This window comes from Bufo gargarizans, chromosome 1, assembly GCF_014858855.1.
Source record: "Bufo gargarizans isolate SCDJY-AF-19 chromosome 1, ASM1485885v1, whole genome shotgun sequence".
Lineage (NCBI taxonomy): Eukaryota > Metazoa > Chordata > Amphibia > Anura > Bufonidae > Bufo > Bufo gargarizans.
In genome coordinates this window covers 5,044,884-5,071,215 of record NC_058080.1, presented here as the reverse complement: position 1 = coordinate 5,071,215, position 26,332 = coordinate 5,044,884, and positions in this window count along the sequence as shown.

The window sequence follows — 26,332 nt, the reverse complement described above, 5'->3', positions numbered from 1 at the left end:
GAATATTTTACATAGCTGAGAAATAGGAGGATTCCTCCACTGCATTCTTCATCTAGATGTTATTTTCTTACTCACGTACTTGGGCTGTGAATCAGAGCCAGGGATAACGCAAGAGATGACAGTACATGTAGCTCCAGGCCCCAATGTCAAATACAGTAGGCACGCCTGGTATTAGATTTAGATCATAGACCAATTTATAGTTTAACACTATAGCCAGGAATTTTTGGATGTTTTGCTCCTCTGATACCAGAATATTTTTCACACTTTGGACATGTACAAATAAAATGTAAATTCTAAATAAAATAAAACATTATAGTAAACTCCTATGATCATAAATTTTTAGAGGTACTTTATCCCCTTTGTGACCATCAATACGCCTTTTTACAGCGGGCATTAAGGGTCCTATTATTGTCTCCTTGTGGGATTATTAAATAGTTAAGAAAAAAGTTTTAAAAAATTAAATAAATAAAAATCCAAGAAAAATAAATGCTTTTCAATGGAAAAATAAATTGGAAAAATAAAATCTCCACATATTTGGTATTGCTGCAATTGTATCAACCTTCACTGCGCAGTTATCATGGAATTTATCCTGTTCGGTAAAGACCGTAAAAGAAACAAAAACACCACCAAAAAATGGAATAAAAAGTGATGAAAAAGTTTTATGTACTCCAAATGATACCAATGAAAACTACAAGCCGTCCCACAAAAATCAAGCCCTCCCACAAGTCTATAGAAATTAAAATAAAAAAGCAATGTGGTGATGCAAAAAACATTTTTAAAGAAATTGTTGAAAAGTAGTAAAGCGTAAAAAATATGTATTTGGTATCACTATAATTGCACCAGAGAGTAAAGTTCTCATTTTATTTATGCCAGAAAATGAATGCTGCCAAATTTATAATGTAAAAACTCAGTGTTAGTATTGCTGTTTTTTCCCATCTCCTTCCCAGAAAGAGTTGAAAAAAAGTAATCAATAAGTTATGTGTACCCCAAATATGGCACCATTAAAACTATAAGGGTATTTTCACACTTGCGTTGTTTAATTCTGGCAGGCAGTTCAGTTGCCTGAACTGCCTGCCTGATCAGGAAAACTGTATGCAAACGCATGTCATTTGCGGACTGATCAGGATCCTGATCAGTCTGACAAATGCATTGCAATACCGAATCCGTTTTTTCTGGAAAAACGAATCTGGTGTTTATTATTTTTCACATTTTTAAAGGTCTGCGCATGCAGACCTGGAAACCGGATCCGTTTTACCGGAATACTTGATACGAGATCCGGCATTAATACATTTCAATGGAAATTAATACCGGATCCGGCATTCAGGCAAGTGTTCTGGAATTTTGGCCAGAGAAAATACTGCAGCATGCTGCGGTATTTTCTCCATCCAAAAACCGTACAGTGACTGAACTGAAGACATCCTGATGCATACTGAACAGATTGTTCTCCATTCAGAATGCATTAGGATAAAACTGATCAGTTTTTGTCCGGTATTGAGCCCCTGTGAGGGAACTCAATACCGGAAAAGTTTGCCGCAAGTGTGAAATTACCCTACCCTGTCCCGCAAAAACAAGCACTCATATAGCAAGTCCTCTTTAAGGCTAAAAGTAGGCTGGTCACAAAGGGGTTATACACACAGGCACCTTCATGCAATTTTGCGTTACAGTTTAATTTGTCTTAGAAATGCTTACAAAGTCATATTTGTGGCTGCCAATTTGAACCAGGGAGAAAGTTTGATGCATCATTCATTCATACTAGAGATGAGCACATTTCTGTAATTCATGCCACTTATGCCTAATATGTTTCATGCACAATAGGATGATCAGATGTCCTCTTTGCCCTGGACGTGTCCTCTTTTTGAGACCTTAAAAAAATGTCCAGCAGGGATGTCCTGGAATGTCCGGGATTCTCAAGAGGAGCGCACTTTATTTTAAGGTGCCTGTGGTTTTTTTTTTAACTGTCAGCGACTGTACAGGAGGCCAGGGAGTGGTGACTGTAGCGCTGCTAGTGCTGTTATTACTCACCGTTCCCTGGTCTTATGCTCTGGGTGCTGCGCTGTGCTGGACTGAGTCCTGACTAGTGTTGATCGCAAATATTCTAATCTTGAATTTTTATTGCGAATATCGTCACTTTGAGAATTTGCGAAGATGTAGAATATAGTGCTATATATTCGTAATCGCAAATATTCTAGATATTTTTATTTTTTTTCATCAGTAACCTCCCTTCTTGCTTGTGGGCCAATGAGAAGGCTGCAATGTCTTTGTCTGAGCTTAGCAACATCCCTAGCAACCAATAGGAAAGTTGCCAACCCCTTACTATATAAGAACCTCCCCTTTGCATTTATGGCATTCATTGTGCATTAAAAATACCATGATAAGGGTGTGATTTTGGGGCTTTTTACAGTTACAGTGCCACTATCAGAGCCCAGTCTTATAACAAGTCGTGCACCTGTGTGTCCATCACATGTTCGGCACATATTTTATCCATTGGAAGTACACATTGGAGGTTCCAGTTGAATGGCAGCAAGCATAGATCCTGAAGTTAAGAATTGATACAGACAGCATATTGGGACATTGTATAACTTTTCACTATACAATAATTAGTAATACTAAACAATATTTAGTATTTAGGATGAGTGAATCAATTCTAAGCAAAGCAGATTTCTTAGGATTTCACCAAACATTGTCTGCCAAAAGAATTTTGCGTTTTTTCATTTCACTTCGGACAAACCACGTACAAATGGCACTTTGATGAAGTACTCCATTTTCCTTCTCCCTCTTGGTTTTCCACACCAATGTAAAAGTTAAATGACACTGAGCGCCATCTTCCTTCTTCCTCCTGGTTTTCTGCACCAATGTAACAGTTAAATGGCACTAGTCGAAAGTGGGCGGAGGACTTTCTCTGATTGGCACAGAGGTTGAAAAACCGCCTGATCAGCAAGCAGGTCCTTCTACTGAGAAAAAGGAATAATCTGTGTTCAGCTTGTGACCTGTCAGGATGTTTTGAGGCAGTGTCTGATAAAAAGCTATTGCAGACACAAGCCACTAATGTAATGTGATAGGAGCACTATAAGAGGAAATATAATTGTGTATATTTTAGGGACTTTGATCAGGAAAAGCATATTCCTGCCTTAAAAAATACTACAAAAAAATAAACCATTTTTTTCTGTATATGAACAGTTAACCAGCTTTTCTGATTAAAAAAAATCTTTACATTTCTACAGTTTATAAGCTTATTGCCAGCACCCCAAAAGCATACATTCTGCTCCAAACACAGCAATTGCATATTATTTCTTCCAAAAAAAAAAAAACTGTTTCAATTTACAGTTTGTAATTGGTCATTCAGTGCATTATACTTGTGCTACTGAATGCATTGCATAATACTGCATGATAACGGGTAGTTACAGCAAAAACAATTCTGCAATAATGCCATTTGTATACTTGTAATATTGAACGCGTTGCATATTACTGCAAGATAGAAGGTAGTTACAAGCAAAGTAATAATGCAATAACACAATTTTTATACCAATGTTAATAAATGTGTTGCATATTACTGCAAAAAAAGGTAGTTACAGCAAAAGCAATTTTGCAACTATGCCATTTTTTACCAGTATTTTCAAATGTGTTGAATATTACTGCAAGATAATGGGTAGTTACAGCCAGATAAAAATTGTTTTTATATCTGTGTTGTTGAAAACCTTTTATGTTTACCGCAAACAAAGGGTTTTATTACTGCCAGATACCGTGTAGCTCCAACACTTTTTACTGCAAAAATTGCATTCTTATACCCATGTTATTGAATGCACTACTACATCATACTATATAGTTCAAAGACATTTACTGCAAAAATTGAATAATTATACCCATGTTTGTGAACACTTTCTATTACTGAACTATACCATGTAGTTCAGACATTTAATGCAAATATTGCATTGCTACCATTGTATTTAGTCAATGGCAGTGTGCAGTGTGTTTGTAGAAGAGAAAGGACATTTAATTATACCTCTATCTTTAAATTACAGAACAAACACTTGTTAGTACCAAACCAATTTTGTTAGTACCATTTAATAATCTGTGCTTCAAACTCGGCTATTATTTTTCATTTATCGGCCTCAAAATAAAACATGTGCCTCATCATCCAAGAGTCAGAATGTGGGTAGTAGCAACAGTAGCAACACCAGCCATGCCGCCATAAGTAGTAGTAGTAGGCCACAGTCCTCCCTGGTATCAAATTGGTGGCACATTTTTATTGAGAACAAAAAGGATGAGATTGTGGACTGAACACTATTATTTCTCCAAAAAGCCAACCCCTGTCTTCTACTGTAATGTGGTGAAGAATATGCTCCTTGCAATTCTCACTGTGCAGCAAGGTGCACACCACCATGGACACCTGGTACAGCCAGGCTCAGACTGGCCCATCGGGGAGGTGGGGGATTCCTCGGTAGGCCCCCAGTCTCCTGTGCCCGGAGATAAGGCAGAGGAGTAATTATTTATCTTGTTTCTCAGGAGAGATAATTATTGTAGCCACTAGGTGGCAGTATCGCACAATGATGCAGCCTCCTACTGGTGTAAATTGTACAGGAGGCCCCGCAGTATCTTCTAAACTTCCTGGGCTGCTGGCAGTGAAGGAGGGGAGAACATGTCTGGCCACCCTCCTGCCATCCCTGCTGTCAGAAAACTGGTTGCTGGAGAGAAGGACTCCTCTGCGGTGCTGGGCTGATTTCTCAGGTGTGTGACAGTGGTGAGCTGTAGTAGACTGTAAGGGGGAAATAGGGGATTTGTTTATAGTAGACTCAGATCTGTGTATGTGTGCTGCTCTCTGCAGAGTTCAGAGTGGCAATGGGGCCTCCTCAAAGGGCCTGAGCAAACGGCAGGGGAGTACTCCTGTCCGCCTGGATCATCAGGAAATCATTGATGGCCTTTCTCTGTTCGAACAGTTCGTCCAACATATAGAGGGTAGAATTCCAACGGGTGGAAATGTTGCAAATACGCCTATGTTGGGGGATGCCGTTCTGCCGCTGCAACTCGTGTGCTTTGCGGTGTACGAGTGGTTAAAGTGCATGCAAAGTTTCCTGGCCATTTTTAGGATGTCTTGCAGATGGTTGGAAGACTTCTTGACAACCATATTGAACACGTGAGCCATGCCAGGCGCCAGGCTCAGCCCTCCTTGATGCAGTGCGGACACAATGTTCTTCCCGTTGTCGGTCACCATGGCTCCGATTTTCAGTTGTCATGGAGAAAGGCAGGATTTTATTTCTTGCTGAAGGGCTTGGAGCAGTTTCTCTCATGTGACTCAGTTTGCCCAGGCAAACGAGGTGCATAACAGCATGTCACCACCGTGCCCTGCACATGTGGTATGCTGAAGGGGCACTGTAAATTGTCCCTGCAGTGGAGGCTGAGGACACGGTGGAGGATGAGGTGGCAAAGGCGGACATTGTCGCTGGAGCAACAGCGTGGAAATGTGGAGGTGGAAGCGGCGTCAACTGGCCAAGTTGCTGGTGTGGCTGTGCAGGAACCACATTGACACAGTGGGCTCTAAAGGACATGTATTGTCACTGACCGTAGTTACAGCTTGACACATTGGCGCTGCCGTGCACTTTGGCAGACAACGACAGGCTCAAGGACTGGCCCACCTTCTGTTCTACATGTGTGAGCAGGGCTGGTACTGCCTTTTGGCAAAGAAATTATGGCTTGGGACCCTCCACCTCGGTTTGGCACAAGCCATCAGTTCTCTAAAAGGTGCAGAGTCCACCACTTGGAAAGGGAGGGACTGCAGCACCAGCAACTTGGCCACGAGCACGTTCAGCTTCTGCACCGTTGGATAAGTGCACGCATACTGTTGTCTCTTGGCAATCACTTTGATGATTGATTGCTGACTTGGGTTGAGAGAACCCGAACCCAGACTTTTTCACTGAAGTTCGGGTTCGGTGTTCTAGTGATTTTATTATTTTCCTTTATAACATGGTTATAACGGAAAATAATAGCATACTATTCTTAAGATTTTTAAGATAGAATGCTAAATAAAATGGCCATTGAGGGGTTAAAAATAATAAAAAAAAAACTCACTTCATCCACTTGTTTGCACAGCCGGTATTCTCTTCTTTCTTCAGGACCTGCAAAAGGACCTGAGATGACATCACCGCGCTAACCACGTGGTGAGCATGGTGACGTCATCGCAGGTCCTGCTGAGTGAAGATAGAGTACTCCCCTGTGTAACCTCGATGTCAGCCAGTGGCAGCTCATGCGTGACACCTGTCGTTTGCTCAGGCCCTTTGAGGATGCCATGTTATTTTCAGTCGCCAGGACTACGGGATGAACAATGTCATTCCACTGCTTCATGTCCTGGAACAGATGCTGGTAAATCTGGCTGGTCAGGGGACTGGAGAGGTGACACCTAGCTCTCACGGCCACATGAGCTCTGTGGGAGCTTAACTGGAGGAGGAGGAGGAGGACATTGAAGCACAACCAATATGTAGCAAAATGGGTGTTTTTTCTACACAGGTGACAGGAGAGACTGGTTTCTTCTGGCTACCTGCCTCAGCTCCTATTCTTATGCTACCACCCGCCTGATGCCACACATCTGATGCCAAGTGCTCCTTCTTTTACCCACCATCTTCAGCGGGCACTGGTATTGCCATCTACCTCCACACTATGTCAACTTGCCACTCTGTGGTCTCCTCATGCTGCTGCAACCTCCACACTCTGTCACTGTGCCACTCTGTGGTCTGATGTTCCTGGAGGGAAATGCCAAATGGAAAAGGATTTAGGAAAACTAGAAGAATGGTCAGAACTCTGGCAACTGAAATTTAATGTGGATAAGTGCAAGATAATGCACCTGGGGCGTAAAAACCCAAGGGCAGAATATAGAATATTTGACACAGTCCTGACCTCAGTATCTGAGGAAAGGGATTTAGGAGTAATTATTTCAGCAGACTTAAAGGTGGGAAGACAATGTAATAGAGCAGCAGGAAATGCCAGCAGAATGCTTGGATATATAGGGAGAGGTATAAGCAGTAGAAAGAGTGAAGTGCTTATGCCGCTGTACAGAACACTGGTGAGACCTCACTTGGAGTATTGTGCGCAGTACTGGAGGCCATATCTCCAGAAGGATATAGATACTCTAGAAAGAGTTCAGAGAAGAGCTACTAAACTAGTACATGGATTGCAGGATAAAACTTACCAGGAAAGGTTAAAGGACCTTAATATGTATAGCTTGGAAGAAAGAAGAGACAGAGGGGATATGATAGAAACTTTTAAATACATAAAGGGAATCAACTCGGTAAAGGAGGAGAGCATATTTAAAAGAAGAAAAACTACCACAAGAGGACACAGTTTTAAATTAGAGGGGCAAAGTTTTAAAAGTAATATAAGGAAGTATTACTTTACTGAGAGAGTAGTGGATGCATGGAATAGCCTTCCTGCAGAAGTGGTAGCTGCAAATACAGTAAAGGAGTTTAAGCATGCATGGGATAGGCATAAGGCTATCCTTCATATAAGATAGGGCCAGGGACTATTCATAGGATTCAGATATATTAGGCAGGCTAGATGGGCCAAATGGTTCTTATCTGCCGACACATTCCATGTTTCTATGTTTCCTCAAGCTGCTTCCACCTCCACACTATGTCAACTTGCCACTCTGTGGTCTCCTCATGCTGCTTCCACCTTACCACTATGTCATAGTGCCTCTCTGAGGACTTATAATGCTGTTCCCACCCTCCCCACTTCATGACTGGGCCACTATTTAGCCTTTTTTGCTTGGCTGACGTCATCATTTATTTGACCCTTGTTCTGAACTGTGAGATGGAAGGAAAAATGAGATGCACAACGGATCCTCTCTGTGTAGCAGCTTCCTGGCTAAGAGCGGTGCGCTCTGATTGGATGCGCTCACAGCCAGGGAGAAGAGAACCGCCCCCAGTGAAACTGCGAGTTTCCGCCTAGTATAACCAAGTCGGATCATTATAATATAAGGCGCCAAAATCAATGGGGTCAACAGCGGACGAATGGGGAAGGGGGGAAAGTGTTTGGAAAAAATAAAGTGCTATGGCATCAGTGGGGGCCGCTATAAGGTAAGACCATAATTAGACTAGGGCTAAACTAATGAAAGGTCCTCTTTAAAGGGGTTAAAAGGGTTTGTCTCACTTCAGTAAATGGCATTCATCATGCAGTTAATACAGGGCACTTACTAATGTATTGTGATTGTCCATATTGCCTCCTTTCCATCACATTATACACAGCTCGTATCCGTGGTTATTACCACCGTGTAATCCAGCAGAGGTGGCCGTGCTTACACACTATAGGGAAAGGCTGGAAGTGCGCATAGGCCAACACCTTTACCTATAATGTGCAAGCACGGCCACCGCTGCTGGATTGCAGAGTGGTCAAAACCATGGATACGTGCTGTGTATAATGTGATGGAAAAGAGTCAATATGGAGAATCACAATACATTAGTAAGTGCCTTGTATTAACCTTCTCTACATGATAAATGCCAATTGCTGAAGTGAGAGAAGCCCTTTAAGTGTGCTACACTTAATAGGGTTAGGCATAAATGTACTGGTGTGTGCATTGCGTGTTTCCTATGTGTGATTGGTGTTTGCTATATATGATCTATGCATCAGTGGTGTATGTGCAGTATGTGACACAGGGGCGTTGCTAGGGTCTCAAAAGATCCGGGGCACAAGCCCCAATAAATATGTTGCCCCCCCTCGCACTTTGCTGTACTTACTATACAGCAGCACTTACCTGTCACATACAGGGCCTCCAGGTGACGTCTCATCATCTTCTCTGTAGATCTTCTCCACTCGGTCCGGACACTTCTCTCAGCCGCCTCGTCTCTGCAGAGTGTGACACACAGACATCTTAGCTTCCTCACATTCTATCATTATCCCCCAACTGGAGTCCCCCCCCCAGGGGTGTAGCTATAGGGGATGCAGAGGTAGCAGTGGCTACCGGGCCCAGGAGCATGAAGGGGCCCAAAGACACTTGTGCCGCATAAGAAGACACACAAAGCACTGAGGGAAGGGGAGCCCAAGCTGAACTCTTGCACCGGGGTCCATGAGCCTTTAGTTACGCCCATGCCCCCCCAATACCCCAAAATACTATCCTGAAGAAACATTACTGCCTCCCATAGTAATAGTGCTCCTCATAGTCCCACCAATAGTAATTCCCTTCTAGAATGCCCTTAGTAACACTGCCCCAACCGTGATAATGCTCCTCAACAATGCCCCCATTAATAGAAGAGCCCTCCCATATTAATAATACCCTCACAGAGTCCCCAGTAGAAATAAGGCCCCCTATTGTTCCCCCAGTGGTAATAAAGCTCCCTACAGACCCCTCAGTAGTAATAAGGCCACCATAGTGCAGTTAGTAGAAATAAGGCGGATCTATAGGACCCTCCTATAGAGCCCCCAGTAGTAATAAGACCGCCTATAATGTCCCCTGGATCTGCAGTGCCCCCTGCAGTTATACTCCTCCCTCCACCATACAGTCCCATGTAAATAACATCACCTCCTCCCCAGCCGCCTCCAACGCACAATCCCATGTAAACATCACCCCCTAAAGCTACTTTCACACTTGCGTTCGTGCGGATCTGTCCTGTACTTGTACAGGACGGATCCGCACCGATAATACAAACAAATGCATCCGTTCAGGACCGATTCGTTTGTATTAGATTTGAATTTCTAAGTCTCAATACGGATCCGTCCTGACTTACATTGAAAGTCAATGGGGGACGGATCTGTTTACAATTGCACCATTTTGTGTCAATGCAAAGGGATCCGTCCCCATTGACTTACATTGTAAGTCAGGACGGATACGTTTGGCCCAGCAAGGCCATGTGGACACAAAAACGCTGCGTGCAGCCGTTTTGGAGGCGAACCCTAAAATGCTGCACGCAGCGTTTTTGTGTCCGCATGGCCTTGCAGGGCCAAATGTATCCGTCCTGACTTACAATGTAAGTCAATGGGGACGGATCCCTTTGCATTGACACAAAATGGTGCAATTGTAAACGGTTCCGTCCCCCATTGACTTTCAATGTAAGTCAGGACGGATCCGTATTGAGACTTAGAAATTCAAATCTAATACAAACGAATCGGTCCTGAACGGATGCATTCTGAATAGATCCGCATCCATTCAGAATGCATTGGGGTTAAACTGATGCATTTGGGGCTGCTTGTGAGAGCCTTGAAACGGATCTCACAAGCGGATCCCCAAACGCAAGTGTGAACGTAGCCTAAACATTAAGTCCCATGTACATAAACATCATTCCCCCCCACCATCCACTTTCAACATACAGTTCCATGTCAATAACATCCCTGCCTTCAGCCCTAACATACATCCCAGTTAAATAACTACAACTCCCAGCATCTGCCTCTCCCTTAACTTACCTCTCCTCATGTACAGACATCACCATTAGGCTCCTTCTCCTCTTCATTCCGGTCCAATCCTGCACTGGTCACATGATGGTGACATCATCCAGGTCATCCTATCAGGTCATCCTATCACAGCCTGTTTTGCTGATCACATGACCTGTGATGTCACCACAGGTCCTTCGCCTCTTCCCAGTGTAAGATTCAATTGTATTGCCGTTCTGTGTATGGCAATACAGTTGTATCTAGCAGGCAGGCAGGACATTCGGGGCATGGGACAAAACATCCGGGGCCCAGGCCCCGAATGTTTTAACCTAGCGACGCCCCAGATGTGACATATGCATCAGTGGCATGTGAGCCATGTATAAGTGTCTTGTGTGCCACATGTGTCCAATGAATGATTGGTGTGCGCTGCATGTGTCTGGTTTCTGACTGACTTAAGTGCCGGATATCCATATATGTGTAACTTCTGCCACATGTATGTTTGTGCATATTGCTGTGAGTGTCGGCCATTATACTTTATCTTTAATATTTCTGGTATCACTGTAATTGCTCATGAACACGACCGTTGGATGTTTTGCAGTCTGCAAATTGCGGATCCGCAAAACATGGATACCGGGTGTGTGCATTCCACATTATGCGGAACAGAACAGCCGGCCTCTAATAGAACAGTCCTATCCTTGTCTGTAATGCCGACAATAACAGGACATGTTCTATTATTTTGCAGAATGGCCATGCGGACATACAGACACGGAATGCACACAGAGTCTTTTTTTTTTTTTTGCGGCCCCATTGAAGTGAAGTGAACAGTACAGACATGGAAATAAAATAAGTTAGTGTGCAGGAGCCCTAAGGTGGGCCCCCAGAATCAGTTACACTGGTGGGCCCTAAGTACCCCAGTTCGACACTGGGTACAGCTGTTACGGGCAGGGACAGTACACGTGTTTCATGGCCCAATATGTCCATGTTTATCACAGCACACGGCAAGGCAGCATTGCAGCAACAAGGCCAGGTCCTATTGACACCTTCACATTCGAGTCATCCTGGTTCCCACACGAGGTGCTTATCGTCCTCCTCCATGTCCTTCTCCATGGATATCCTCCTTTCCCCAACAGAAGAAAGAGCAGAGCATCTCTCCCACTCCTACTTCTTCCTATGATATGTGTAAAGTGAAGCGTTGATGAGCTGATCAGCCTTGGTGAGAATAGCCACACAGCTGATCAGCAAACATTCTGTCTCCATTCTAACTCCAACCAAATAAGGTTGTCAGCAACAATGGCGCAAGCCTTATGTCCATGCTACATTTGGAGGAAATAGCAGAGTTCTTTGGAAAATGATAGCTGGAATCTGACTGATGGCTATGGGCAACTATACCAGTTTTGATAAATCCCTCCCCATGTCTTTTTTTCTACAATTGTGGCCAACTGACAATTCTATTGCACTGTACTAATCATTGACAGTTCACAGTCACCAGTGGATCCATTCACTGCCAGGGTTTTCTGGAGTCATGATGAGGGAGCTTTATTAGTAGCACCCATTCTCAACAAAAAAAGGTCCATATTATGTTCTTGTCCTTTTGCTGTCTCTGTATCTTTTATATGCAAATTATGCCTCTATAAGTAATGTTATATGTTTTGTGTGGTCTTATTTTGTAGTATGTTTCCATAACTACACATCTAGTCTCTACAAGAAAGGTATGACTATGGCATTCAGTGATACATCGCTAATCATGTCTCCTGTTATGTGACTGGAACACCCATAGAGCAGTATTTTTATTTTTCTATATCCTGCTTTGTTGACCAACCACTGGTTGATGTCATTCATTATAGTGTAGATGATGACACCTTGTGGTGGACATGGTGCTGCAATCACACATAAAGCATCCTCTTTATGATAAACAGGAAAAGGTTAAGGTCCATTCATACATGAAGCATTTGTAAAAATGAATGAATGAATGTCAATATAGCGAGTTTTAACATTCAAAACCCATGCTTTTATGTATAATAATTAGTGTTGATCGAGCACCATAGTGCTCGGGTGCTCGAGTAGAACACCTCGGGATGCTCGGGTGATCTACCGAGCATCCGAGCACAATGGAAGTCAATGGGAGAACCCGAGCATTAAACCAGGCACCCCATGCTCTGAAGAGGGGAGGGTGTCTGGTTCACATGAAAAGGTCATAAATTAATGGAAACACCACTGAAATGGTTCGGGAACAGCATGGGGAGGATGTCTGGATGCATCTTGGACTCCAAGGTCGCTGCTGGAACGATGTTGTCCGACTAGTATGCCAGTTTAACAGACTGACAATAATACGCACAAAACAGAAGATAAAATCGATTTTAGAGGAATTTTTTTTTAGCAAACATTCTTTCTGTATGTGTACTTGTATATAAAGTGCAAGTGCTGCCAAAAATTACAAGGAAGAGGCACTCCGATACAACCTGTATATCACATAAAGGAGGGCCTCATTCACATTGTGGTACAATTGTTCAGGTAGTGGGATTCCTACACTCATAAAGCCTATGCACTAAGTGAAAGGGCTGCCAAAAATTACAAGGAACCGGCACTCCAATACACCCTTTATTACACATAAAGGAGGGCATCATACACACCCTTGAAAAATTATGATTGATGGCCTGCTGGTGACCCTCAAAAACATTAGGAGCTAGGGCCTGCTGCTGATCTGACCATCTAAAACATTAGGGGTGATGGTCTGCTGAAGAGCTGACCCTCTAAAACATTAGAAGCGAGGGCAGACTAATAAGCATGTTGATATGATGGAAGAGGAGGAGGAGGAGAAAAGGAAGATTGAACCATATACCCTTTTTGTGGTGGAAGGGGTGCATGGGAACACAGTGTATTCAATACACCATAAAAGCAACATTTAAAGTGCATTTATGTTTATCCGCTTTCCTCTGGTGGAGTAGAGAAGTCATAGTCAATCCAGGCCTTGTTCCTTTTTATAAGAGTCAACCTGTCAGCATTTTCAGTTGACAGGCAGATGCGCTTATCTGTTATAATGCCACCAGCAGCACTAAATACACGCTCAGACAAAATGCTGGCGGCAGGGCAGGCCAGCACCTCCAAGGTGTAGAGCAACAGTTCGTGCCACGTGTCCAGCTTGGACACCCAGTAGTTGTAAGGCACTGAGGTGAGGGATCATTGAGGACGCTGACACGGTCTGCTACGTACTCCTTTACCATCTTCCAAAACTTTTCTCTCCTTGTGACACTAGGCCGAGCATCAGAATGAGGGTGCTGGCGGGGTGTCATAAAACTGTCCCAGGCCTTGGAGAGTTTTGCCCTGCCTCTATTGGAACTGCTGTGTGTTCCCATTGACTCCCCTCCTCGGTTGCCCAAGGAACTACGTACTCTGCCGCCAGCGTTGTCAGATGGAAATTTTTGGAGCAATTTTTCCACAGGGACCTTCTGGTATTGCACCATTTTGCTCATCCTCTCCACCAGAGGAGTGAGAGATGAGAAGTTCTCTTTGTAGCGGTGGTCGAGAAGGGTGAACAACCAGTAATCGGTGTTGGCCAAAACGTATAACACGAGGGTCAGGGGAAAGGCAGCATAACATAAGAGTCCCAACAGACAAGAGTTCGCTGTCCACATCAGAAGGATGACTCTCAATCTCCTCATCCTCTTTCTTCTCATCGGCCCATCCACGCTGAACAGATGGAATAAACCTGCTATGAATACTACCCTCTGTAGTGGAAGCAATCGACTCCTCCTCCTCATCATCCAATTCGCACTGAGAAGACGAACTGAGGGTGGTCTGGCTATCACCCTGTGTACTGTCTTCCCCCATTTCCACCTCTTCCACATGCAAAGCGTCCGCCTTAATTGTGAGCAGCGAGGTTTTCAGTAGACACAGAAGTGGGATGGTTATGCTGATAACACCGAGCAACAATGATTTTGCTACTGAGAGAAAAGCATGTTATTTATACTAAAATGAGTGCGCTGATTCCAGATATGAACTCTTAATTTGCCTGACATGTCTAGATTTTAGCCCCTTAAGGGCCCTGGGATTTTCCATTTTTGCGTTTTTGTTTTTCACTCCCCGCCATCCCTTCAGTCCTAACTTTTTTAATTTTCCATTCACATAGACTTATGAGGGCTTATTTTTTGCGAGACAAGTTGTACTTTCTAATGGCACTATTTACGGTTGCACACCATGTAGTAGGAAGCGGGAAAAAATTCCAAATGGGGTAGAATTGGAAAAAAAGCAAATCGGATAAAGTTTTTTTTTGTTTTGTTTTTCACACTGTACACTGTGCGGTAAAATTGAGCTGTTATCTTCATTCTCCAGGTCAGTACGGTTACAACGATACCACACTTGTATAATTTTGCTTGCGTTTTAATACTGAAAAAAAAAAACTTTGAGAGAAAAAAATGTATTTTATAACCATATTCTGACCCCTATAACTTTTTTGTAGTTATGTGTACAAGGCTGTGTGAGGGCTCATTTTTTGCAGGACAATCTTTTTTTTTCAGTGATAATAATTTGAAGTGTGTGTGATTTTTTTTATCACTTTTTATAAAAAATATATTGGGTAGTTGAAGTGACAAAAAATGGCTGTTTTTATTTTTTATCCCGTTACGCCATTTGCCGTATGCCATTAATATTGTTATATTTGAATAGTATGGGCATTTTTGCACGAGGCAATGCCCATGATGTTTATTTGTTTATTAAGTATTTTTATTTTTATTTTAAAGAAAGGGGAGTGATTTGAACTTTAATTTAATTTTATTTTATTTTTTATACTTGTTATTTTTGTCACTTTTTTAAAGTCACCTTGGGTGACAATAACTGGCAATCATTAGATCACCTATAGTGTTGATTGATGTATATATAGACAACATTGAACACTTCATTTGCACTATACCAATACAATGCTGCCACCTAGTGGCCAGTATTGGTATAGTCATCTAATAGGCACCGAAGCCTGCTTGAGGCTTCAGCCTATTAGATCAATGTAACAGGTTCCCTGATCTCAGCCGGGGAACGCTGTTACCGGAGCGGAAGTGCGCAACTTCCCCTCCCGGCTGCGCAGATGCCGTGGTCACATTTGGCCACGGCATCTGAAAGGGAAAATGTATGCGATCAGCCTTATGGCTGATCACATACATGTGCCGTGGATCTCTGCTATTTAAAATAGCAGAAACCCGGCGGCTATAGTGCCCGTTGCATGTGCGAGAGCGGTCGCCATGTTTGGCGGAGGTCCTTAAAGTGTTAAGTACATGCAAAGCCTATTAAGTTATAATATGAATGCATTATATTGGAGATATTCTAATGGACATGTCCAGACCTGTTCGGACGCACTCAGGCTGATGTCAACAGTAAGTTTATAAGGCAAGCTGGACAGATTTTGATAAAGTGATCTGTTATAGTGCTATCAGTTTTGAAACTTAAGATGGATAAAAGCAAATGTGTTAACGATCCAGACAATTTCTGCTACATATGTGGCAAATACACAACTTATGATCAGCGCAAGAATCTGACAAAGCGAGGGCGTCTTGCAGCTTGGGATGCATTTGTGCTAGTAGTGCAGAACTTCCTTGGGTACAGACAAGCTGCAAACTATGCTGAATTAGTAGACAACATGCTTACAGCATATAACGTGGCTGACGAATGTCATTGAAAGTGCATTTCTTACATTCCAATCTTGACTTTTTCCCACCCAATTTGGGACACGTAAGTGACGAATATGGAGAGCGGTTCCATAAAGATATTTCTACAATGGAGAACAGGTATCAAGGCGCTGGAATCCTAACATGATGGGGGACTACTGCTGGTTTTTGCAACGGGAAAATATGACCGTTCACAAATGCAAAAGCAGATGCCTGAAACACTTTTAACAGTACTGGGCCTTGCTCAAGTAAGACTTTTAAACAGAAAAACTAGACTTTTAGAGATTTTGTTATTCCATAAAATTTTCATACACTGTTTACTATGCAAACTTTGATGTAGATCAGGTAATTGTTGAAGTAAAACTCGTTCTGTTCAAAATGATTCAATGCTTACCAAGTGCTTAATTAATTTAGGCATAGTTATGCATAACAATATTTCGTGAAGTGTTACAACAATTCTGACTTTGGATTTGTAATCCGCACACCCGATTTAGTATAGGACAAATGGTTTTTGCCCAATAGCAGACGAAAAGTTTTTTTTTGTTGTTGCGTGGTGTAATAGCGGCATCGCCGCTCACCATCGGTGTTCATTCCTCAAAGTTTCATAAAACCTCACAGTGGTCAGACATCAATGCCCACTCGTTGCTTGTGAAGAGCGGAAGCTGACTGGAAAGGCGAGGATCATGTTGCAGCTGGTATTTTACTACTGCCCTCTGCTGCTCACAAAGCCTGGCCAACATGTGGAACATGGAGTTCCAGCGCGTGCTCACGTCGCACAACAGTCAATGAGCTGGCAATTGCAAGCACTGCTGCAGCGTTGCGAGACCGGCAGCTGTAGATGACTTTCCGAAATGGGCACACACGCGGCGCACCTTCACCAGTAGCTCAGGCAAATTGGGGTAGGTTTTGAGAAACCGCTGAACCACTAAGTTGAACACGTGGGCTAGGCATGGTATGTGTGTAAGCTTGCCGAGCTCCAAAGCCACAGCTCAGTCTGGTCCCTTAAACCCTGCCACAGCTCTGCGGCAGTGTTCTGTTTGTCACCTAAGCAAATTAGTTTCAGCCACTTCCCCACTGCAGTGCTGCACTGCTTCCAGCTACTGACTGATGGCTGACTGGTGCTGCAAGATGAGAATTCAGAGGTGGAAGTGGAGGAAGAGGTGGAGGAGGGGTTGCAGCCACTAATGAAGGTGGTGGCGGAAATCCTGGTGGAAGTAGGGCACGCAATCCTTGGCGTCGGTAGCACCTGTGCCATCCCAGGGTATGACTCGCTCCCGGCCTCCACAACGTTCACCCAGTGTACCGTCAGGGAAATGTAGCATCCCTGGCCAAAAGCACTTGTCCATGTGTCAGTCCCAATAACTGCGTTGGTCAGGGCACGAGTGATGTTACGGGACACATGCTGGGACGGCACACCAAGAGAAAAATAGTGCCGGCTGGGGACTGAGTAACGAGGGGGCCGCTGCCATCAGGCTGCGGAAAGCCTCAGTGTCCACAAGCCTAAATGGCAACATTTCCAGGGCCATCAATTTTGTTCAAAGGCCTGGGGTATGGACATCTGTACGCTGCGCTGGGACACAGAAATGAATGTGCTAGCTGATGGTGCTTGCCAAGGTCCAGGTGCAGGGCGGGAGGCATCCGGGTCTGCGGCTTGGACAGGGGATTGGCTAGCACGTAACACAGGGGAAGAGGAGGCAGTGGTGTGACCCGCAGACACTGATTGTGGACCCAGGCGTTCAGCCCACCTTTTAGGGTGCTTTGATGCCATGTGGCGGATCATGCTGGTGGTGGTAAGGTTGCTAGTGTTCACTCCCTGCTCATTTTGGTACGGCACAGGTTTGGAATGACAATTCTTTTATCATCCGCACTTTCCTCAAAAAAGCGCCAGACTGCAGAACACCTACCAGATTGCTGCAAGGGGTGCTCCGGGGAAAAGTTGCGGGCCTGTTTGGTGTGGCCCGCCTTCTCCCTTTTGTCACTCCACTGCCTCTTCCAGCTTGTTGCGGTGCTGCGGATCCCTCCCCCTCTGTACTGCTGTACTTGCTCGGCTTGCCACCTTCCCAGGTTGGGTCAGGGATTTCATCGTCCACCACCTCCTCTTCCACTTCCTGACTCTGGTCATCCTCCTGACTTGTTGACCTAACAAGAACCTCACTTATTGACAGCTGTGCCTCATCATCATCATCCACCTCGTGAAACACTAATTGCCGTTCCTCACCGTCATCTTCTTCTGACTGTGAATGCTCAAGAGTTTGGGAATCAGTGCACAAGATCTCCTCATGTCCCTCTTCAAGCGGGTTTGGCGAGAGGCCCAAATCAAGGAATGGCGATGAAAAGAGCTCCTCGGAATATCTGAGTGTGGGATCACTTGTTTGCCAATACTCTCCATAGTGGGAGGAAGGAGAATCAGGGTGAGGATTCTGTTGACCAGACACTTGGCTACTGAGACTGGACTTGGAAGACAGGGTGGTGCTTAACCGACTGGAAGCATTATCTGCTGCAATCCAACCGACCACCTGGTCGCACTGGTGTGACTTTGAGAGTCGTGTCCTGCGCCGCCCTGCAAACTGGGACATGAAGTTAGGTATCGTGGATGAGTGTGGTTCTTGTGCTCTGGCAGCAGGAACAGTTTCACAGCGCCCAGGGCCACAGCCTCTGCATGCACCTTCAGCAGCACGGCCACTTCCCCGTCCCTTACTGCTCGCCTTGAGTATATTAAATGGTATATATGCTTGCAAGTATGTCACACGTACAGTAGCGCAGGTTTTGTAAGTGTATGCGCAAATAAAGTACACTGAATGTCACAGATATTCAGGATGCGCAAACGTTATACAGGAGATTTAGCGCAGGTAATGTCGTCTGCAGGGGCAAACAATTGCGCTGAATGTCACAGATATTTAGGATGCGCAAATGTAACACAACAGAAGTAGCAGAGGTTGTGTCACTGTCAGCAGCGGCCAAACAATTGTAAGCAATTTAATGCAGGTTGCGTTAATAATATATAATGCAGCCAGATGAAACAATAGTCCTTAAAAGGAGTTTTGGGTCTCTAACACCTTTGAACACTAAACCCTGACTAAAAAACAACAACAATTCCTGTCCCTTTACTATCTGTCCCTTCTGTTGCAGCTCGCCGTGACTAAGACTAAGCCGAACCACGTGTCATCGGCCAGCCAATCACTGTAATGCCAGTAACCAACATGGCTACGGCATTACAGTGAGTGCCAGTACATCTACGCACGTTTATTAGCTGTGTAGCAGCCAACAAACGTGTGGGGAGGAGACTCCAGCATTGCGTGCTCGAGTCAAAATGGCGTTCGGCCGAGCATGCTCACCCAACACTAATAATAATAATTGTAGTTTTTTTGTAATTTTATTAGCTGTTGAAATTGTTTGTGTGTCCTCCTTTCCTCTTGTATCATCTGCTAACTAGCGGAATCCTGTTTACTCGGAGGAATATAATGGTTCTAAATTATAATTTTTAAGTTATTGTAGAAGGTTTGTTCAATAAATGAGGGAATTCTCACTCACTGATAAAGTTATTGCATCCAAAATCAGGTGTGGATCTTAACAGGAAAGAACATTTTAAAGGAGTTGTATTATCTCAAACGCGGTGGCATATCGCTAGGATGTGCCACTACTGTCTGATAACGGTGGATCCCCTGGGACCCACAGCTACCTTTAAAAATGAAGAGAGGGGACTATGCATGCGTGGCCCTCTCCATTAATTTCTATGGGAGTGTGGGCCCAGGGGAGGGGGAGGGGAAGGCACGTTGCACATAGTGGCCTCCAAATTTCTTAACTTGAAGAAGTTTGGAACCAGGGCTCTTCTTGGAGCTTGCTGTCCCACCAAACCAAGTATTTAGGGGAGAATGGCCTTGGTAAGAGAAGTGCCTAAGAACCCAATGGTCTTTCTGACTGAGCTCCAAACCATCACTCCTCCAATCTGGGCTTTATGGCAGAGTGGGCAGAAAGAAGCTTCTCTTCAGTAAAAGACACATTAAAGCCTTATGGAGTTTGAAAAATGGCACTGTAACCAACTTACCTGTCTGGGCTCCAGCGCTGCGATCTAGTGATCAGCCATCTGGGGACACAACTACACCGTGTCAGACGCGGTGCCGGGCCGCAGCCCCCTTGATGTGTGGCCTAACCAGCCCTGGAGACACGTGCATCCTCACTCACCTTCCTCCCCCCAGTGCACGCACTCTGGAGGAGATCCCGGGTACTAATTTACTGTTTATTAGAATTAGGGGTGTGTTCTGGATGCAGGCTGAGTGAGAGCTCAGCCTTCCTATCTCTAGGATGCTGGTGTTCTGGTCCAGTGGGCACCGGGTCCCTGGACCTATCAGGTCTGATCCAGTGACTCTGCACTCTATTTCAATCACCTGCTGGCAATACACGCTTGCCTGGTATAGGTTTACTCCTTTGCTGTGCTCCTGGTTCTGTCTGTGCATATTGGATTGTTTGTTATCTTGACCTGGACTTGCCTCTGACCTTCCTCTGTCTAGTGATTCTGTACTGTGTTACCCATCTGATTCTGACTTTGACTTAGCTATTTTGACTACCCCCTGTCCTCTGATTTTGCACCGCATTGTCCTTCCGGTTTTGACCTATTTCTGTACAACCCATCTCTGTGTGGTTGCGTCTCTTTGTCTGGCTGGATGGCACTTAGCAGTACAGGGAATGTTGGCCATTTGCAGTCTTGCTGCTTAGGGCTTGCACTGCTATTAGGCAGGGAAAAAGGGATGGGTTCAGTTAGGGCTCACTGTTTGTGTGTTTCTCTGCCTTTTGGTGCTGACAAGCACCTAGAGGACGTTCAGACTGTGAAAAACAAGATTTCTGGTCTGATGAAACTAACATTGAACTTTTTGAACTCAGTCCTAAACATTATGTCTGGAGGAAACCAGGCACTGCTCGTCACCTGCCCAATGCCATTCCTACAGTGATGCATGGTGGTATCGACATACTGCTGTAGGGGTGTTTTTCAGTAGCTGACATATAGGGAGACTGGGAAAGCAGAATGGAGCAAAGTACAGAGATATTCTTAATGAAAACCTGATCCATAGTGCTCTGGACCTCAGACTGGGCTGAAAAGTAATCTTCTAATAAGACAATTACTAAAAACACAGCTAAGACAACACGGGAATGGCTTAGGGAAACTTTGTGAATGTCCTTGAGTGGCCCAGCGAAAGCCCTGACTTGAACCTAATCCAACATCTGTATAGAGACCTGAAAATGACTGTCCACTGATGGTCCCCATCCAACCTGACAGGGCTTGAGAGGATCTGCAGAGAAGAGTGGCAGAAAACCCCCAAATCCAGATGTGCAAATGTTGTGGCATCATACTAAAGAAGACTGGAGGCTGAAATCACTGCCAAAGGTGCTTCAACTAAGTACTGAGTAAAGAATCTGAATACTTACAGTATGTCAGGGCAAGATTTATGTTTTTCAATAAATTAGAAAAGATTTCAAACATTTTGTTTTCACGCTCTCATTATGGAGTATAAGAATGTTGTAGAAAAAATTGAATATCGTTTTATTTTAGCACAAGGCCACAATTAAAATGTGAAAAAACTCCTACACTTGCCCCACAAATAAATCATGTGTACCTGATAAAGCCTGAGGTTGAAATACACGTAGAAGTGTCACACCATTATCATCTTGCATTCCAAAATGCTTAAAGGGATATTCCCATCTTGGACATTGGGGGCATATGGCTATGATATGCCCCCAATGTCGGAAAGGTGGGGGTCTCACTTCTGGGACCCACACCTATACTTAGAACAGAGCCCGCAAAGTGCCGGAGGGCACTCCATGCATTTGCCATCCATTTCTTTGCCATCCATTCCTTGATAGGAACTATGGCCAGAAGCAAAAAATTAAATACAAAACACATAACATGCAATTTGTAGTACCCACAGTCTGGGGTACTACACACCTGCTCGGTGAAAGTCAGGCTGTCCTTGGGCTGTGCTTGTGGTCCTTCCTGGTAGTCATGCATGCATGATGTCCAAGGGCTCTGTTCATGCTGAACACCTCACTTACTTTATTGTGGAGAGACCAAGTTAAGGGCAGAAGTGCTTATACATATAAAGTCTATGGGATACCGCACACCTCCTCTCCGATAATCACACTGATTCCCCCACTACAGGCAGCCGCTAACACATGTCAATCCAAATCCAAGATTACCTTGCTGTTAATACTTTATCCGTGGCTAATATTCTCTTTATCCTTCTCTGTGAAATTTAATTCAGGGAATATCGGTCAGGTATCTATAACATGGAGAGCGCCCTGGCTGGTGGCACCGCTCCATATAGTTTAAAAGCTGGCGCTAACGTGGCGCAACTAGTGACGTCACTATTAGAGCTACGAATAGTTGTGAGTGCCAAATTTCCAAAGCGTTTTGAACAATACGCAATTTTTCTTCAGGGAATTAATCTGGCTCCCATAGATACCTTACTTATATACTCCATCGGACTTCTTATCTTAACCATTCCCTCTCCGTCTCTAGTGATCAGACCACATATTTAACCTTTTCCAGACACATGCCGGTGCGGCATGTTGTCTCGGTACTTATGGACACATGACGTATCGGTACGTCATGTATAGTTCCGATCACCGGTGCACGGCGGGCGGTGATTGGAACTGGGTCAATGCCCAGGGGGGTCCTGTGACCCCCCCCCCCGTGCCGGCGATCACCGCAAACCGCAGGTCAATTCAGACCTGCGGTTTGCGGCTTTTACATGTTGCGGCGCAATGCCTTCCTTAGGCATTGTGCTGACTTCCGGTGACAAGACTGTGAGATCCAGCCCCCTGGATCTCACAGGCAGGAAGCTGTATGAGTAATACACACTGTATTACTCATACAGCCAATGCATTCCAATACAGAAGTATTGGAATGCATTGTAAAGGGGATTAGACCCCCAAAAGTTGAAGTCCCAAAGTGGGACAAAAATTAAAGTGAAAAAAAAGTTGAAAAATTGAAGTTCCCACCCCCCAAAATTAAAAGTTTCAAGTAAAGATAGACAAAAACTTCATTTTCCCAAAATAAAGTAAAAAAATAAAATAAAAATTGGGGGGAAAAAGTAGACATATTAGGCATCGCCACGTCTGTATCGACCGGCTCTATAAACATATAACATGACCTAACCCCTCAGATGAACACCGTAAAAAATAAAAATAAAAACTGTGCTAAATAAACAATTTTTTTTATCACCTTACATCATAAAAAGTACAACAGCAAGCGATCAAAAAGCGTATGCCCACTAAAATAGTACCAATCTAACCATCACCTCATCACACAAAAAATGAGCCCCTACCAAAAATAGTCGCCCAAAAAATAAAAAAAAACTATGGCTCATAATTTGTAGGGTTTTAAAAAAGCGGTTATTGTGTAAAACTTAAGTAAATTTAAAAAAGTATACATATTACGTATCACCGCGTCTGTAATAACCTGATCTATAAAAATATCACATGAATTAACCCCTCAGGTGAACACCATAAAAAATAAAAAATAAAAACCTTTAAAAAAAAAGATTTTTTTTGTCACCTTAGATCACAAAAAGTGTAATAGCAAGCGATGAAAAAGTCATATGTACCACAAAATAGGGCAAATCAAACCGTCATCTCATCCCGCAAAAAATTAGACCCTACCTAAGTTAATCGCTAAAATCGCTACCTTGAGGGGTGTAGTTTCTAAAATGGGGTAACTTTTTGGGCGTTTCTACTCTAGGAGTGCATCAGGGGGGCTTCAAATGGGACATGGTGTCAAAAAAACAGTCCAGCAAAATCTGCCTTCCAAAAACTGTATGGCATTCCTTTCCTTCTGCGCCTTGCCGTGTGCGTGCCCGTACAGCGGTTTACGACCACATATGGGGTGTTTCTGTAAACTACAGAAACAGAGCCATAAATATTGAGTTTTGTTTGGCTGTTAACCCTTGCTTTGTAACTGGAAAAAAAAAATTAAAATGGAAAATCTGCCAAAAAAGTGAAATTTTGAAATTGTATCTCTATTTTCCATTAATTCTTCTGGAACACCTAAAGGGTTAACAAATTTTGTAAAATCAGTTTTGAATACCTTGAGGGGCCTAGTTTCTAAAATGGGGTCACTTTTTTGGAGTTTCTACTCTAGGGGTGCATCAGGGGGGCTTCAAATGGGACATGGTGTCAAAAAACCAGTTCAGCAAAATCTGCCTTCCAAAAACCGTATGGCATGCCTTTCCTTCTGTGCCCTGCCGTGTGCCCGTACAGCGGTTTTCAACCACATATGAGGTGTTTCTTTGGCTGTTAACCCTTGCTTTGTAACTGTAAAAAAATTATTAAAATGGAAAATCTGCCAAAAAAGTGAAATTTTGAAATTGTATCTCTATTTTCTATTATTTCTTATGGAACACCTAATGCGTTAACAAAGTTTGTAAAATCAGTTTTGAATACCTTGAGGGGTGTAGTTTCTAGAATGGGTGGTTTATATTATCAATGTAATGAAGTACAATATGTGACGAAAAAACTATCTCAGAATGGCCTGGATAAGTCAAAGCGTTTTAAAGTTATCACCACATAAAGTGACACTGGTCAGATTTGCAAAAAATGGCCTGGTCCTTAAGGTGAAATATGTCTATGTCCTTAAGGAGTTAAAAACACCAAAGATCTTATTATTCATGTATGACAACATGTACCTCCATTTCTACATCTTACTGCAGTTTTAATGCTCTCACTCTAATCAAATGCAAATAGCTCTATTTCCGCATTCAAACCCATAGGTACTAAAGTGTTCATATTAAAGATCCATTTTGTTTCTGCACTTGACATACTTTTGATATAATCCCCTGCTCGTTTATCCATTGCATGGGGTGTAAAAAATCCCAAAATAATAAAAAACAAGTTGGAATAGAAAACAAAGATGGATCATATAAATACAAGATTAGACAACACATTACTTGCCATAGCCAGGGGATAATATATGTGATCAGATGTCCATGTGAAAAAATGTACATTGGCTGCACAAAAAGGCAACAAAAAAAAAAGAATAGGAGAACATATGTATAATATTCAGAGAAAATTTGAGGGGCACCCACTATTAAGGCATTATGTAGAGAAACACGAGGGTAAATTTGGAGGGTCCACATTTTGCGGCTTGGAGATGGATAAATGAGGAGGGGATTATATCAAAAGTATGTCAAGAGCAGAAACAGTGTGATTATCGGAGAGGAGGTGTGCTATATCCTATATACTATTTATACTGTGACGTTTTCTCTATAAGCAGCAGGGAGTGCGGTACTGCTGCAATACCGCAGCACAGACAGACAAAGAGAGCACAAGCGCCAGTTGAAAAGTGTTAGTATAAAGCTTATACATACATACATTGCCTAGGCTAACAATTCTAACTACTAGGTGGACATATTGTTTGCCCTCAAGGGTACCCAGACCATCGTGATGCCAAGGAAGGGTGCTAGCTGTCCTAAAATAAAAAGATCCCCAGCTGTGGGACTTTAGTGTGCCAGAGTCCTGGAATCCACAGTGGGATAGATATGATCCTTTGGAATGTGGCTCTACTCCAGAGTCGCAAAAACACAGAACCCAGGCTCACCTTCGCTCAGGTACTGTTGAGTCCTAAAGGTGGGTACCATACTTAGGGAACATTGGATTAAATGAATCTATCACTTATGAAAGCATAGTTAAAGGGTGCAAGGAGCTCTTGTATGTTAGAGTCTTTCTTTAGGTGCTCTTCTTGAACCATTGCACCATGCGTGAAGTCCCATGTATAGTCAGGCTCCTAGATATTCTAGCTTTGCTAAAGAACTTGAGACCTGGTCAGAACCCACAGCCGCTAGCTTGTCACCTTCTGGAGCATAGATGCAGGTCCCGCAGACTGGAGTATTCTGGACGGCTGTATCTCCAGCAGGAACTCCTTACGTGGTCATTTTATGACCTCCTGTGGTGGAATCTGGAACTGCAGAATCCTGGACCTTACTCTACCAGAGAGGGGGAAGCCAATGATCAAGCCCACTCTGTACCCAGTTTGGATCTCCCAGACTTTACCAAGGCAGTGCATAATGTAGTGTCCCACTACGTAAATGTGGGCACTACTCAAGGGTCAATTGGGCCACGTTGTTCCCCACCTTTTGTGGAACATGGTCATGGTATTTTCTATTGTATTTTAATGTGTATTTTCCTGTTATCTCCTGTACCAGGCCTGTTTGGGGTGTAGTTCCTCCTCCTAGGCATTAGAGGGAGCTAAGGAACCACCTAGTATATATAGTCAGGTCCAGTTCAGGGAGAGTTAGTTGGAGTGTGTAGTTAGAAGCCAGTGTGCACTTTAGCTAGAGAGCAGCTGA